Below are 13,860 nucleotides of genomic sequence, written 5' to 3'. Positions count from 1 at the left end.
TTACAGATGGAGGACAGAAGTTCAGTGACAAAATCATTGATTTTTCTCAGTCTGCAGCAGAGGTAAGGCAAAGAACAGTGATGTCTTGAATCAAATAATAATTGTATAATGCATTGCCATCTTCCCCTGCTCTTACAGGAAAAGGAGTAGGCGATTCAATTTGATGTTTCATCCTTCTGCTTCTTCATACAACAAAATTAATTCCCATGATGAATTTCTGTGTTGATACTCCTACTTCAGGTCTGATACTATTTTAGTTTAATCATTCCTCCTCTATGTGTATTTTATTAGCTGAAGGTGTTTGTGAAATATCTTATAAATGCATTCAGTATTCAAAGATCACTCCTTTGTCTTTCCTTTGCCTTTGTATTATCAACTCACTTCAGGATACAATTTGAATATGGATGCTGTGATTAATTTTCATAGCATGATGAAGGAGTAAGTTTTCTAAAGTGTTAAGTGACTCTTATTGGGACACAGATACTTTAAATCTTTCACTGTGTTATGAAAACATAGCCTCCTTTTATGGAAAGATTTGTTTAATATACATGGAAGCTTATATAATCCTGAAGATTTGGATCCTTACAGCCATACATATTATTAAATAGGCTTTGTGTGGTGGTAAGTAAAAGTATTTATGAGAGACAGAGTTTTCCAGCTTTACGCAGAACAGATATTCTGATGCTTTCCAGTATCTTTATGAACTGGTAGAAAATCAAAGAATAAAGTTCAATGAGATTAAAGTACATGGATTTACTTCCACTTTCTCAAGGGCAGAAAATCCACAGTTCTGGAGCTATTCATCCCCAGGATCAACTTTCTTTGAACACCCTCCACAGATAGCAGGATTAGATCATCTGTCATGAAGATGGTCCACTTATATCCAGGTTTCTTTGTAGAGTGTGGAATTATCTTATTTAAGACAAATCTAGAATAATTCCAGTGAAGTCAATATGATTTCTCTGATTTTTTTTCCAATAGGAATGAGAGAAGAATATATCTCAGTTAAGTAAATTGGGACATCCCTGCCTTCTAAGAAGAGCTGAAATGCAGAATTTAAAGGTGAGAGACTTAATGTATCCATGTCTAATGGTATAATGCAAATGCATTATGAGTGCATGTTCTCATAGCTATTTGTATTCATCTTATATATTATTTTAAATTTCTATCACCCATATGATTTAACCAACTGAACAAGCAGCTGACCTGAAATCTGTGTGACAACAGAATAATTTGAAGCAGAGCACTCTTTCTCTCTGTGGTCAGCCATCCTCTCTTTTCACAATGGAATATTTTGTTACATCTTAGAGACAGACCTGACTCACCAGTTAACACTGCACAGCAAGGATAGTGAAGAAATCGTGGTAAGATTGAGTTGTACATGTTTTATGTGAGAGAGCACTTACATAAGTAATTCCATTTATTTAATTGTGCTACTATGCGTCATCTGTTAGCTTCTTAAAATGGGTAGGTCTGGTATTGTCAATAATCAGCTCAGCTGTATTGCTTTGCATCTGGACAGGAAAGCATAAACCTTTGTGTCCAGATCCAAATTTTATGAAGTTTGTATAGCATTTATGCCATAAAGTGTGTGTATTTCAGACTAGTGGCACCTTCCTCTGCAAAATGCAAGTGTAGATGACTAGGAGAGGAGCTGCTTTTTTGGACTTTTTCATCTGAAGAGTAATAATTGTTTTCTCTAACCCAGAAATGGAGACCATAAGGAATTATTCACAGTTTTTCTAGGAATATTGCCAAAGTACAGGATCAAGCATTAAAAAAAAAAAAGTATTCTCTCTCTTTAAGTTTTCTTTTTCCTATGGTTGACTTTCTAAGACTCTAAAAGCAAATGTCTGATATTCCCATGGCGAAAGAATATCCTCCTCCTGCAAACTCTTCATCATTCCAGTAACCCATAGTCATCAATAGCCACCTTGATTTTGATGGGACGAGCAACATCAGCAAGGTAAAGAGCTTCTTCACCTGCATGCAACCAAATTCTTGCTGAGTTGTACTTTAACCCGTAAACAGTCCTACTAAAGTCAAGAGGAACAATTATTGTGTAAAGAACTCCCAATAAGCATAGGTATCAGAATTAGGCTTACCCAAATAAGTCCCAGCCCTTTAATGAATTTTATGTAATTGCTATTCTACAGCCGTATACAGCCCCATTAGCTTCAACCAGGATCCATCAGGGACTCATTGCAAAACTAGGTCTTAAAGGCAGGCTGCCAAGAATGAATGGTTTAACTTTGGGGATGATGTTAAAATGATTTAGATTGACAGTTAAATTAAGTGAAACTACCTGTGTAGACACACACCAGTTTAGTATGCCCCTGTAATTTACAGTTTAAAACCCCAGGGGCAGCCACACACCACCTCATAGGGGCTTAATACTGCAACATAACAGACTTTGTTTGCTAACAGCACTCAAGAGGCACATTCTATCTGACAATTTCTGCCTGTTTTGTGAATCAAGAAGTCTGCAGCATGACCTATGCCTAATGATGTGTTTCTTTTCTTTACCAGGATGCTTTACCTATCTGTCTTGCCCTGTCTGCACCTGCGCTCTCTGATCACCTTGTACATCTGTGCAGGGGATGGACTGTTCATTTCTGACCATGTTTATTCTTTTCATGATACCATTTGGTCTGTAAGAGAAAAGTGAGCCTGTGAGTGATGGCTTTTGAAATCTCACCAAAGATCATTTAACAGAAAATATACTTTTAAAATCTTATATAAATGGAATAAAATATCTTTTCCTGGCCTAGTAATCTTGTGCTGCATTCAGTTAACAGTCTTCAATCTCTTGATACAGTATAATATGAAAATTAAGTGGAGAGACCAGTGTTGACTCCAAGCCCCATGCCAGTGATTTTACTGAGCTGTAAATAAGACCCAATAGCAGATAATTTGTTGCAGATATAACACAATGAACTGTTTTTCAAATATTCCTGTTCTCTGTTTTTTTCTTCTGGATTTGGCAATAAACTGCTGGTCCTTGATCTTGTGGTCCTTTATGTGTCACAAGCCTGTTCCAGCTTTATACATTATCAATAAAGCCACACTATGATCTAGTATGTAGCTCTGTAATATCTGTAACTTGTAGATAGCCGAACCTGGGTTCTTTTGTATTTTGTTTTGTTTTGTTTTGTTTTTTCCAGTATAAAAAAGGTTGGGCATTTTTGTGTTGTGTTCTCTAATGAATAGGACAAAAGGTATGGGCTAGACAAGGGGTTTTGTTTGCTTTCTTTTCTTTCACCTCTCCTTACCCCTCAAAAAAACCCTTACAGACATTTTATGACATATTTCATGTTGATTAAAAAAATATTTAGAAATATTTGAAGGTGAAGATAGAACATAAAAATTGAGTGTTTTATACTGAACTCTGATTGTTCCTTCAGTGGTGTGTATCTAAAGCATTTAGACTCACAGTAAGAGTTCAGACTAACTAGAAGTGTCAGCAGACATGTTTTTATAAAACAAAATAAAAATAAATAAATAAACCTCAAAACACAGATAAATTGATGGATATGCTTTTCTTTGAATATAGATACACAAGACCAGGTTGGATGAGGCTCTGAGCGACCTGATCTAAAGGAAGGTGTCCCTATTTATGGCAGTGGGGCTGGAACTAGATGGTCTTTAAGGTCCATTTCAACCCAAACCATTTTATGGTTCTATTATATGATTTTCCCCATCATTTTTTATCTCTTCTCAAATTCTTTTGTTTTCTTTGATCTTCCATGTGTACATTACTGCCCCTTATTTCTGGGGAGGTAATTCTCGTCCAGAAATTCTCAGGTAAACTGTCCTATGCAGAATGTTATAAAATGTCCACTACCTCCAAACTGTACACATCCTTCTATGCAAAACTGAACCCTAAAATAAAGGCAGGAACCTGTGGCTAAAGATAAGTTGAGGTTTTCCCAGAACTAGAGTAAGTAAGTAAAAATTCCTTTCAGGATTACAATTCACTTTAATACATTGCTAATGGAAGAACATGACTAAGCTAAATAAAAACTGTGTTAATTAAATTGTGTTAGTATTCAGTATTCAATTTGCATCCATTTATTTCTCTTAGGAATGGAGATCTGTGATCTTCACATTTGCTGTAAACACTTTTCAAGCTTTTGTTCTCTCTAGCTGCTCTTAAAAGTCACAACATAAGGGACTATTTGCAGATTCTCTGAGCTATATTAGTAGGCTTTGAATATACAATCTGATATAAAATTAAACATATATTTAAGAACTTCTCTGAAAGAGAGCCAAAATTCCTGAAGCTGGCAACAGTTTTTAAGTCAATAGTAATTAAACATTGCAGAATCCATAAAAGTTTATAATAGAAAAATAAGAAACCATATATTAAATGGAGAAGAAACCACACAAAGAAGAAGAAAATATATGTACATACACATATAAAAGCTTCTATACTCCAAATAGGAAAGGAATCTTTTAGGGGTATGAAAAGCTGTGCAATCAAGAAAGGAAAGAAAAGCTGGTTTTAATCCAAATGCTTTATGTATTTTTGGTATATATTGAATCAGCTTAGAAAAGCCCAGCAAATAACTCATGGTATAAAAATTTATAGTAAGGGATCAAACATCTTATGTTCTAAGTCTGTGTAATTTCAAATTTTTATTGACAGGAAAAGTATACAGTGTTTATGTGCTGTGTTTTTTCAGGAAAAAAAAAAAGGAAAGAGAAAAGAGAAGCATCACTCTAAACCCACTCACATCTCATCTCATCAGTTGTAACCTGCATGAATGATAAAAGGTATTCAAAGCTCTCTAGTTCTATGTGACAGTTCTAATAATGCAGTGCAGGTGTTTAAAATGTCTGCAATACCCAGAGGTTGTAGTGTAGTGACCTCCCTGGTCTCCCATTCAATGGAATTGGTTGGTAAATCTAAACATAATTACAGGGCTTTCTATTTCTAAGAGGCATGATTGCAATATAGCAAAAAAAAAAAAAACCAAAAACCGCAAAGCACTTAAAAACCTAAATATATTAAATTAAACTTATTGTTTTATCATTATAATAGATACTCTTTGGGTGTCTATTATTACTGCCTTCTACGAAGAGAACAGGGAAGGAGCTTTGAGCATGTTTGAGAGATGGAAGAACATCAAGTAATGTAACCTTTGTGCTTTCATTCCCACAAGCTGTGTAAACCACTGAGTCAAAACAAATATTTCTAAAAATCAAAACCTTGGTTTTTTTTTTTTTTGCTAAGCTTCTGCAACACCACATTGGGCATGTTCTTACTGTCCAGAGTCGTTGGCAGACAGCTGGAAGAGCAGCATTCCCCTTATCACATTTTACCAGCAAACTTGCTGTAATAATAGTATATCCTCGCTTTCAAAATTAATTTAGCAAGCATGCAGAATTAATGTACGGACTTTTTCAAGACAAAAAGCCTGATCCAAACCAAAGGAAAAAATCTCCTTTATTCTTGATGCTAAAAATTCCTGCAAAATAAATAAACAGAACACTCATTGGCCTGTGTAAGTGGATGTGAAGTAAGCATGCAAGTATTTTAAGTTACATTAGTCACACAACCAGTGTCAGTGAAATGACAGCAAAAGAGCTGTCTGTTGCAAACTGGAATGGTTTGTAATGACCATCAGGCTGCTGTAGTTAGGTATTCTGTCTGTAAAGGAGTAAATGCTGCATCTATTGCTATCACATTGTTGTTATTAGTAGATTATTAAAAGATAATACAGAGAAGAACTGAAGAGTTCTTCTTTTGGTTCAATAATCATCACACAGAAAAGCACGTGACAGTGCTTGTTACAGATGGCATTTCAGCCACCCATCCAGCCTGAACAGAGCAGAGATGAGGGGCCCCTCAGAGGAAGCAATACAGTTACGTAAAACAGAGGAAGCTGGTAGACAAGCAGGTCAGGGCTGGTGTTCTCTAAACTGATTCTTCTTATCCTCCCTTTTCTTCAGAGAAGTTCAGCAGATATTGACCAGTTCTGACAAAGCCTGCCCTCTCCCATGTGGAACGCAAGGGGTTAATTTAATCTAGTGATGTTTCTTTTAAGCCCCAGTGACAAAGTTCCCATGACGACACTTCTGAAATGCTGCCCTTTCATTTTTCAAGTGCTCATAATACTGTGCAAGGACTCAAATCACTGTGGGATTTTCATTTCAGTCCCAACCAAGGATAGTGTTCAGACCTTTTTCTTCCTCCCTAATTTAATTGTATTTTGAATAACATGACCGGAGGGGCTTAGGAGAAACCTGTCCCACCTCTATCTGCCTTACTGCACAAAGCAATCATGGCTGACCATGAACCCTTCATCTTCCAGACCATGGTGGGTTTCACTGAGCTGCCTTCCCCAGCTCACCATCTTCTCTCAGTGACAACCAAGACAGCCCCAGAGCTCTCAGAGCTGCCTTCACAAACAATCTGGCAGGGCTGGGAGAGGCATTTTGCCTCTTTCTGCTATTCAGAGGTGTCTAAAGTGCCCATCATCTTGCATACAGAAACCGTGGCTTATCCTTTCTCACTACAAAGCCATTTGATATTGGGACACTTCTCCAGGCACCAAATTCTTCTAATTTCACCAAGAACCCTGGCTCTGATTGAGCTTCCTTACCACAGGAGAAAATTCAAGCTTCATTCTGTAGAAATTTTCGAAAAAACACAAATGCTTCATGCTTCTCAACCATCTCTTTTAGGATCAGGGCTTCTCTTAACAGGTTCTCCTATTTCCAGAGCTGGCCATAATAATTTTTGCATGGATAGCTGCCCCGCTAGGGTTCAGGAGCAAGGACAAAAGTTCATTTAAAAAAATGCTTAATCATGGAGAAACAGATTTTGAGACACTTTTTCTATAGATAAGATACTGTGAACATAATATGTGGGTCACTCTAAAAGCAAATGATTTTACTTTATGGAGTTATAAAGAGTCATGTTTTCATAAATCTGGAGCTATAAAATATGAAACAATGTTGCTTTTTACACCATGGATCTATTTTGTAAAGCCGCAATTGGATGAAAAAATGTGTTGTCTAGGTTTTGTTGGTTTTTGTTTTTCCAAATGCATCAATAATATTCCATTTAATTTATATACCCACAGCTGTCAGCTACCTCCAAACCCTCTTAGTGCAGTGATATGGAAACATTGTTACTGAAAACTTCTTAGGAATACCCTAGAGAATTCACATTCATATCTATTTAAGTCAGCAGATGAATAGAATCTACCTAACCTAATTGGGGGTAGAGATAAAAAAATCAATAAAGCAAGCTTTCTTCTTATCAGCTCTTATCCCATTTCTTCTTGGTTACTGCTTGCACTGTGACTTATTTGGAGGAAACCTTTGTTCAGAGTTTAATTTGTTCTGCTCATTCCATGGTCACATCCCTTGGATATAAAATTCTCTCTCTTTCTCTCTCTTTCTCTCTTTCTCTCTCTCTCTCTCTCTTTCTCTCTTTCTCTCTCTCTCTTTCTCTCTAATAACTAAGGAGTAGTATATGGAAATAAAGCATTATGGAAGACATCCACCTGGCAAACACAGTTTGATTAAATGTTTTTTCATAATGGGAAAAATTTTAACTCTTATATTTAGGTAATTAAAGCACATCAGAGGAAATTCAACATAAATTAGGTGGTTTGGGGTTTTTTCAATATCGATACAAAATATGTTTTCCTTTATCTTATTCTGCCTAGTGCACCATATCTGCCTAGTGACACTCAGAATCAATGCAGGTTCATAGAAGCAAATAGGATTCATCATCCCAAGAGGCCACATTTTTCACAAGAGAGAAAGAAGTGTTTTAGCTTTGGTTTGGATAACAATTGCTCCCTGTGTTATAAAGTTTCTGGAATAATTCCACCAGATACAAGTTACTTCACCCTGCACCAGAAGGCAGGGATTTAGTTCCCTGAAGTTTCTATTGGGTCTGAAGGAGACTATCAGCTTCTGTGCTACCACCTGGTTTCTCCAGCTTTCTCCCAGCATTATTATTCTGGATCCTGTCCAAATCATACTGCTACAGCGTCTTTTGAGACATTGCCTTTGTGAGTCTCCCTGAATGAAAGTAGAAGTCATATAAATGGCAATATGAAGTATCTGCATGAAGTATCCCAGTTTTGAATCATCCTGCTGCTGTTTTGAATAAGCAACAACAACCTCATCTGCTTCAACTACAAAAACGGAAAGGAATATACTGCACTTGAACCTGCAGATCAGATTCTAGGATAATGACAGAAAAAGCAGGAAAAGCAGTATTCACCAAGCCAGATCTGTGATTCAGGGGGAAAAAGATGAAAAAAATCAGGGGTCTCAAAGAACACAATCTTTGATCATCACAGGCTTATAGTCACAGATGTTGTAATGTGCAACACAATATAATGCTGTACAGAGATATTGCCTCGAGGAAATATCTGATAGATTCAGGAAAGTAGTGTGTAAGTGATGACAAATAATGTTTGTTATTTTGAACTAGACTGAGACTAGGCTGCTGGCATTCCAAGAGTGGTGATATGCTTGGTGTTGTAGATACAAATTCCCAAGAAAGTAAGGACTTTCACTGTAGATGAAACACAGCAAGTCATTCTCTAAATGTGCCCAGTTTCCTGTATTGCAGTGAATTACCCAAGCTTCAGTGCATTTTTATTGCTGGGGGAAATAAAATTAAATATTGTAAAAAAAAGATGAGGAAAATAAAATATCTCTGTTCTTGTGCATGGTTGAGGGAGAAAACTTGGCTAAATGGCTCTAGGCTGTGGGGCTATCAATTTTATGAATGAAGTTGAACAATAATTTTTCTTAGACCCATTACACATTTAATTACAAAGACACTTATTTGTAGGCTTTTTTCCATCTTAAACAAAGGGACTATTACATGCATTTGAAGTTTTACAAAAGAAGCTATAAAACTGATATAATAATAATAAAAATAATAATCTCTTTTGTTCCTATTAGGGGAAATTGTGATGATTAATTGTGTCTAATTTATCCCCTAATGTGTTGCCATGATACAACTGTCCTTATCTCCACCTTTTTTAAATTTTAAATGCATAAGAAATTCTAGAGAATGAGTTACAATGTAGTTTTTACAATGATAGTTCCTACACTTGAAGAAAAGACCCCCTCTGCCTGATTAGTATATGATTTTTTTCTATCACTTGTTGCTAGGAAAAATCATACAGGTATTTAGGAAAGAAAATCATAGAATAAAATAATCAATACTGTAAATATCACAGATTTTATCCCTAATTTAGAAAATGGGGTATATTACAAACTGTAATTTATTTCTGTGCCTATTTCTAAGAAAGCTCATAGCTTACTATAGTTCCTAGGGCAGGATAGTTAAAAGGACCTAAAGATACTATGAGACATGAGATTTCTGATAGAGCTGCACTGTGAATACCCATGGGAAATTGCTTGGAAGCTATCTGAAATTACCTGCTTTTATAACAATTTCAATTTTTTTTATGCTGGTCTGGATTCTGCACCTTCATGACATCAGACTTCATGGCACTGTTAACACTGCTAATTCTTCTAAAGATTTGGCTGCTTAAAATTACTTGTTCATGTTATCTGTATAATGAATTGTCCCCTTCAAGGTGATAAATTATTTATTAGTCTAATGAACAAATCAATCAGTAGAGCTGGATAACTGGAACACACAGCTTTTGGCAAAGTAAGGTCTGCATGTTTACATTTATCACAGAAAAGCCTTGACTTTGATACGGACCTTTCAGGGGTGTTTATTAATCATGATCTCATTACAGTTTTGGTAGACTAATAGCTTTTTATTAGTCAGAATGGTTTCTGATGATGTAGTGCTGTTGTCCTAAAAATACAGATCTATTTACGCTATTTAACCTTCTACAAAGTTGTTCAAAGGTAGCTTATTTCTAACATTGTGATTTATATTAAAACAAATTGAGATTAATAACTTAAGTCAGAGGGATTTCAGAGCTTGTGTCTGTGAAATGTCGTGGCTCTCAGGTACAGAACTCGGAAGCAGTTCATGGGTCAGCTGCAGCACACAGTAGTGACTCACAGCAGAATTGAGAGTATTATCCAGTATCAGGTCCAATACTTTTGGAATATGGCAGGGAGCCTCTGACTGAAGAAACAGACATATTGAGTACATTAAGCATATTTTAGTGTTTAGTAGTGAGAAATTTGGGATTTAGACTAGAATGTATTCTGAAACTAAACTAAATACACAACTTCTGAAGGGTGAAATGGTATGTACAGCAACTCATCAAAATACTATGTGAATTGGTTTCCGAACCATACCTCTACAACTTATTCACATCCTATTTGGCAGGAACTTGTTAAAAGGGCCTGTAATGAAAGGAATGAATTCAGATCAGTGTAAGAATGTAGCCACACAATTGACATTAAATCACTGAATGTTGTCTAAAAAAATTCCTTTTTGCTGTTTTGGATCTCTGCAGCCAATGAGTTCCATGTTTCTTTTTGCTTGTTTTTTTTTTTTTGTTGTTGTTGTTTGTTTTTGATTTTGTTTTGTTTTTGGGTTTTTTTTTTTGGTGAAAAAATTACTGTAAAATACCAGTTTGTACTGTTACGACAGAAGATGATCAGGAAAATGAAATATATTTGGGGGAAATGCTCTAATGTCAAACTTTTAATCTTCTTTATATAAAATATTCAGCATAAAGCAGTTGTAGCATGAAATTAAATTATCAGACTGGTTAACTGTGAGATCATATATTAGACAAGTGAAACTAGTCTTGTTAACAGGCACAACTTTTCCGGTGTTTGTATGTAGAAGTAAAATTACTTGGTTTAGCAAAATTGCCTTAGCAAATAAACTGAGACACACTTAGCTGTACATACAATTAATTGCAAACATTATTATTAGTGATTAGAAATTGCAGCCTTCAGCATCAATTCATCTTGGTGGCACATGTTATTGATGATGAAATGCTGTTGATATATACCTAGTTTTGATCTGTATTTAGATGAATATGTGGAGCAATCTGTTTTCTTCATGACATCTTACTGCTGGCATTGAAATCAAATTTAAGTTTTAAGTTGGAATCAGGACATCTAATGAGAGTTCATGGGCAAAGTTCTATCAACATGAGAAATGTGGGCATAAAGCATTGATCAATGAACTATTCCCTCTTGAAAAACTAAATGCTTTAATCCTGAGGCAGAATATGCACTTTGTGTTGGTCTCATGCATATAAATAGCCACTTTTGAGTCCCATTTAATCTGAGTGAAAATGTCTCCACATAATTTTAAATGTGAAAGTTTCCCACCGCTCCCTTCCCCACTTCAGTGTGATCAATGGGGAATTGACTTGAGAGAAAGAAGGATCTGACCTACAAATTGGACTAAGAAAATTCTTGGTTGCTTGGTATCAGGCACGAGATACCATTTTGTATATTATTTTTATTTTAACCCAGTGGGTTAAGTGAACATGTAAACACATTTCTGCAACCTATGAGCACTAAAGTAAAAGAGGATTAAATCCTTGTGTCCACTGGTAATTTAGCAATAGGGTATAAGCAAAATTTCACTTATTTCCAAACTTTTACTCTCTTATACCTGATGCTTCTGGGTAAATGTATATCTTTGTCTGACTTCCAATTAATTCTTCATTTTGGTGCAACTCCCCTCAGAATTACAAAGAATACAATACTTATCATCACTTAGAGGTGTTATAAGTGCTGGTAAAGTCAATAACGAGATGTGGATTTTCTTGATTGATATGCAAAGGTTTATTAAAAAAATGAAATATCTCTTTTATAACACCTTGGATGACCATGTAAGATAGTCTTGGACTTGAAGCGGTTACATTCATGTGGACATATAGTGGAAGAGAAACAGAAGGGGAAAGTAATGTGTGGGGTTATTTTTTGAGGGTTTTTTTTTTTTAACAGGGAGTCTGTCTTAACTTGCCTGACTCACAAGCAGTTTGTGGAAGATATGGCAAAGTAAACACCTTTACTTGAATCTCTGTCATCTCATTTTAAATTGCATGCTTTTGTGTCATTTGGGTTTTCAGCTACATGCAATTTCCATTCACTCTAGGTGAAAGTGGTTGAAGTGGTGATGTCTTCTGAGAATCCAACACTGCCAAATTCAGGCTGACAGTATAGAATTGAAGACTGCAGCATTAGCATTTTATTTTTCAGTACCTGTGCACCACAGTCCATATTCACTTTAGATAGTGACAATACCTTTGAAAACCTCACACAAGGCACCATACTGTACTTCAGCCTTTTATTATCTCATGCTGCAGTCAGTTTATCCAATTAACATGCATATTCTGTGCAGGCTACATGATGATCCTTGTCGGTCCCTTCTAACTCAGGATATTCTGATTCAATGGTTCAGTGGGTACAAAAAGATTAAATAAAAGGACACAGGAAGGGAGAGAAGAGAATCAGCCATATTCTCATGTCACGCAATTTCTGGGATTCACAGTTCTTGATTCCAAATAATATAAATGTAATAAATACTAATTTATACTAGCAAATATTATGCTTCCTGACAGTTATTCTGCTTTTATTTTTTCTTTCTACTCTTTCAGTAAAACACTCTGATTTACATACTGCTGATGCTCTCAATCTGCTAATACAGCAGAAATGGATTTTAAAGGATTTGTTTTTCCCCTCTCAGCCTCTACCATCTTTGCAGTATCAAAGTATTGTGGGTTTTCTCCCAAGTAATGAGTAGCTCCTTTTTCTCTGGTATTAATAACTCTCAGTAGTTCTCTTGTGCTTAAACTTGATGCCTACAGAAACACATCCCCCTGTCCTTTACTGGAAGCATTTCGGAATATTGAATTGAACCTGGTCTGAAGCAGAATAGCTACAGAAGTATAATTCAGAATAACAGATACTGAAGTATTCTAAGTTACCAGTTAACTTGAATTTTATTTAAGAACATGTTACATTTGTGCATTAATATCTGAGCCTATTTTGGAGAAAGGCAAGTGTATGGTATTCACTTGACAAATGGAGGACCTGAGACCCTGACATCCCTTTTTCAAGCTAGAACAGAAAGCACAGTCCCTCAGTTTCTCCATTCATGCCTTAGTGCCCTGATCACGGAACAACATTGAAAAATACAGCATCTTGAAGACTTCAAAAAGAAAAAAAAATGCTTTCTCACTGAGAGCCTCATCTCTGTAGTGACTTAACTGAAATGTAATATATTAGCAGCAACTCATCCAGTAGTTAAATGCAACCAGTGTTTCAATCAAACATGGTCTTCCTTCACCCGTACAACAAAAACATTTTGAAGTGTGGTTACAAGGATGGACATACAGCTAGCTGACAGGGAAAGGCATGTTATTGGGTTACTGCTTTTTGGAGCTGGCAGGGGAAAGGAAAGGAGAATACAGAAGAAAACTGGTCTTTTATATGGTTCTACTGCATTAGTTGGCTGCAATGTTGCTTAGAAATGCTGAGACCATAGAGGTAGGTTCATGACACCAATGAAAATGTATATGAGGTGCCTATAATTAAATCAGACATCTGTTAAGCAATGGTATTGAACAACAAATAAACCAATATATGCACTGGCATAATTCTGCTTAAATACTATCCTGCTGAAAGTACTCAGCAATTAAGAAGCTACTAACTTCAGACTGGAGAAAAAGAAACATGGTTTTTGTAAGGTTGTTATTATTAAAGTTGCAAACTGGAAGGCTAAAAATTGCAAAAGTGCATGAATATTTGTTGGCTCAAGTTATAATACATAATGATTTAGCTATAATATTCTACACTGCAATGGAATATCACAGATGCTTATCAATGCATATATTATTTTAATCAATATTTTGCTAAAAATTACATACTGCTGGAATACTCAGAATAAATCATAATCTCTACTGGCCTATGGGGTTA

The 13,860-nt window shown here is 35.8% G+C and overlaps 1 long non-coding RNA gene across 3 annotated transcripts; it reads left to right on the top strand.

Annotated features, from left to right (window-relative positions):
• Positions 1-469: 469 nt before the first annotated feature.
• LOC115493743 (uncharacterized) lies at positions 470-3,080 on the top strand. 3 transcript variants are annotated; one of them, XR_012053849.1, is made up of 5 exons: positions 470-621; positions 773-887; positions 982-1,062; positions 1,837-1,966; positions 2,530-3,080. It is a non-coding gene; the product is annotated as an uncharacterized lncRNA (long non-coding RNA). The 3 variants fall into 3 exon arrangements; XR_012053850.1 differs by having other exon boundaries at positions 478-621; positions 778-887; XR_001122800.5 differs by lacking the exon at positions 470-621 and having other exon boundaries at positions 628-887.
• The last annotated feature ends 10,780 nt before the right edge of the window (positions 3,081-13,860 follow it).

This window comes from Taeniopygia guttata, chromosome 2, assembly GCF_048771995.1.
Source record: "Taeniopygia guttata chromosome 2, bTaeGut7.mat, whole genome shotgun sequence".
Lineage (NCBI taxonomy): Eukaryota > Metazoa > Chordata > Aves > Passeriformes > Estrildidae > Taeniopygia > Taeniopygia guttata.
Note: the sequence above shows the minus strand (reverse complement) of the source record. Positions and strands in the feature narration are given on the sequence as shown.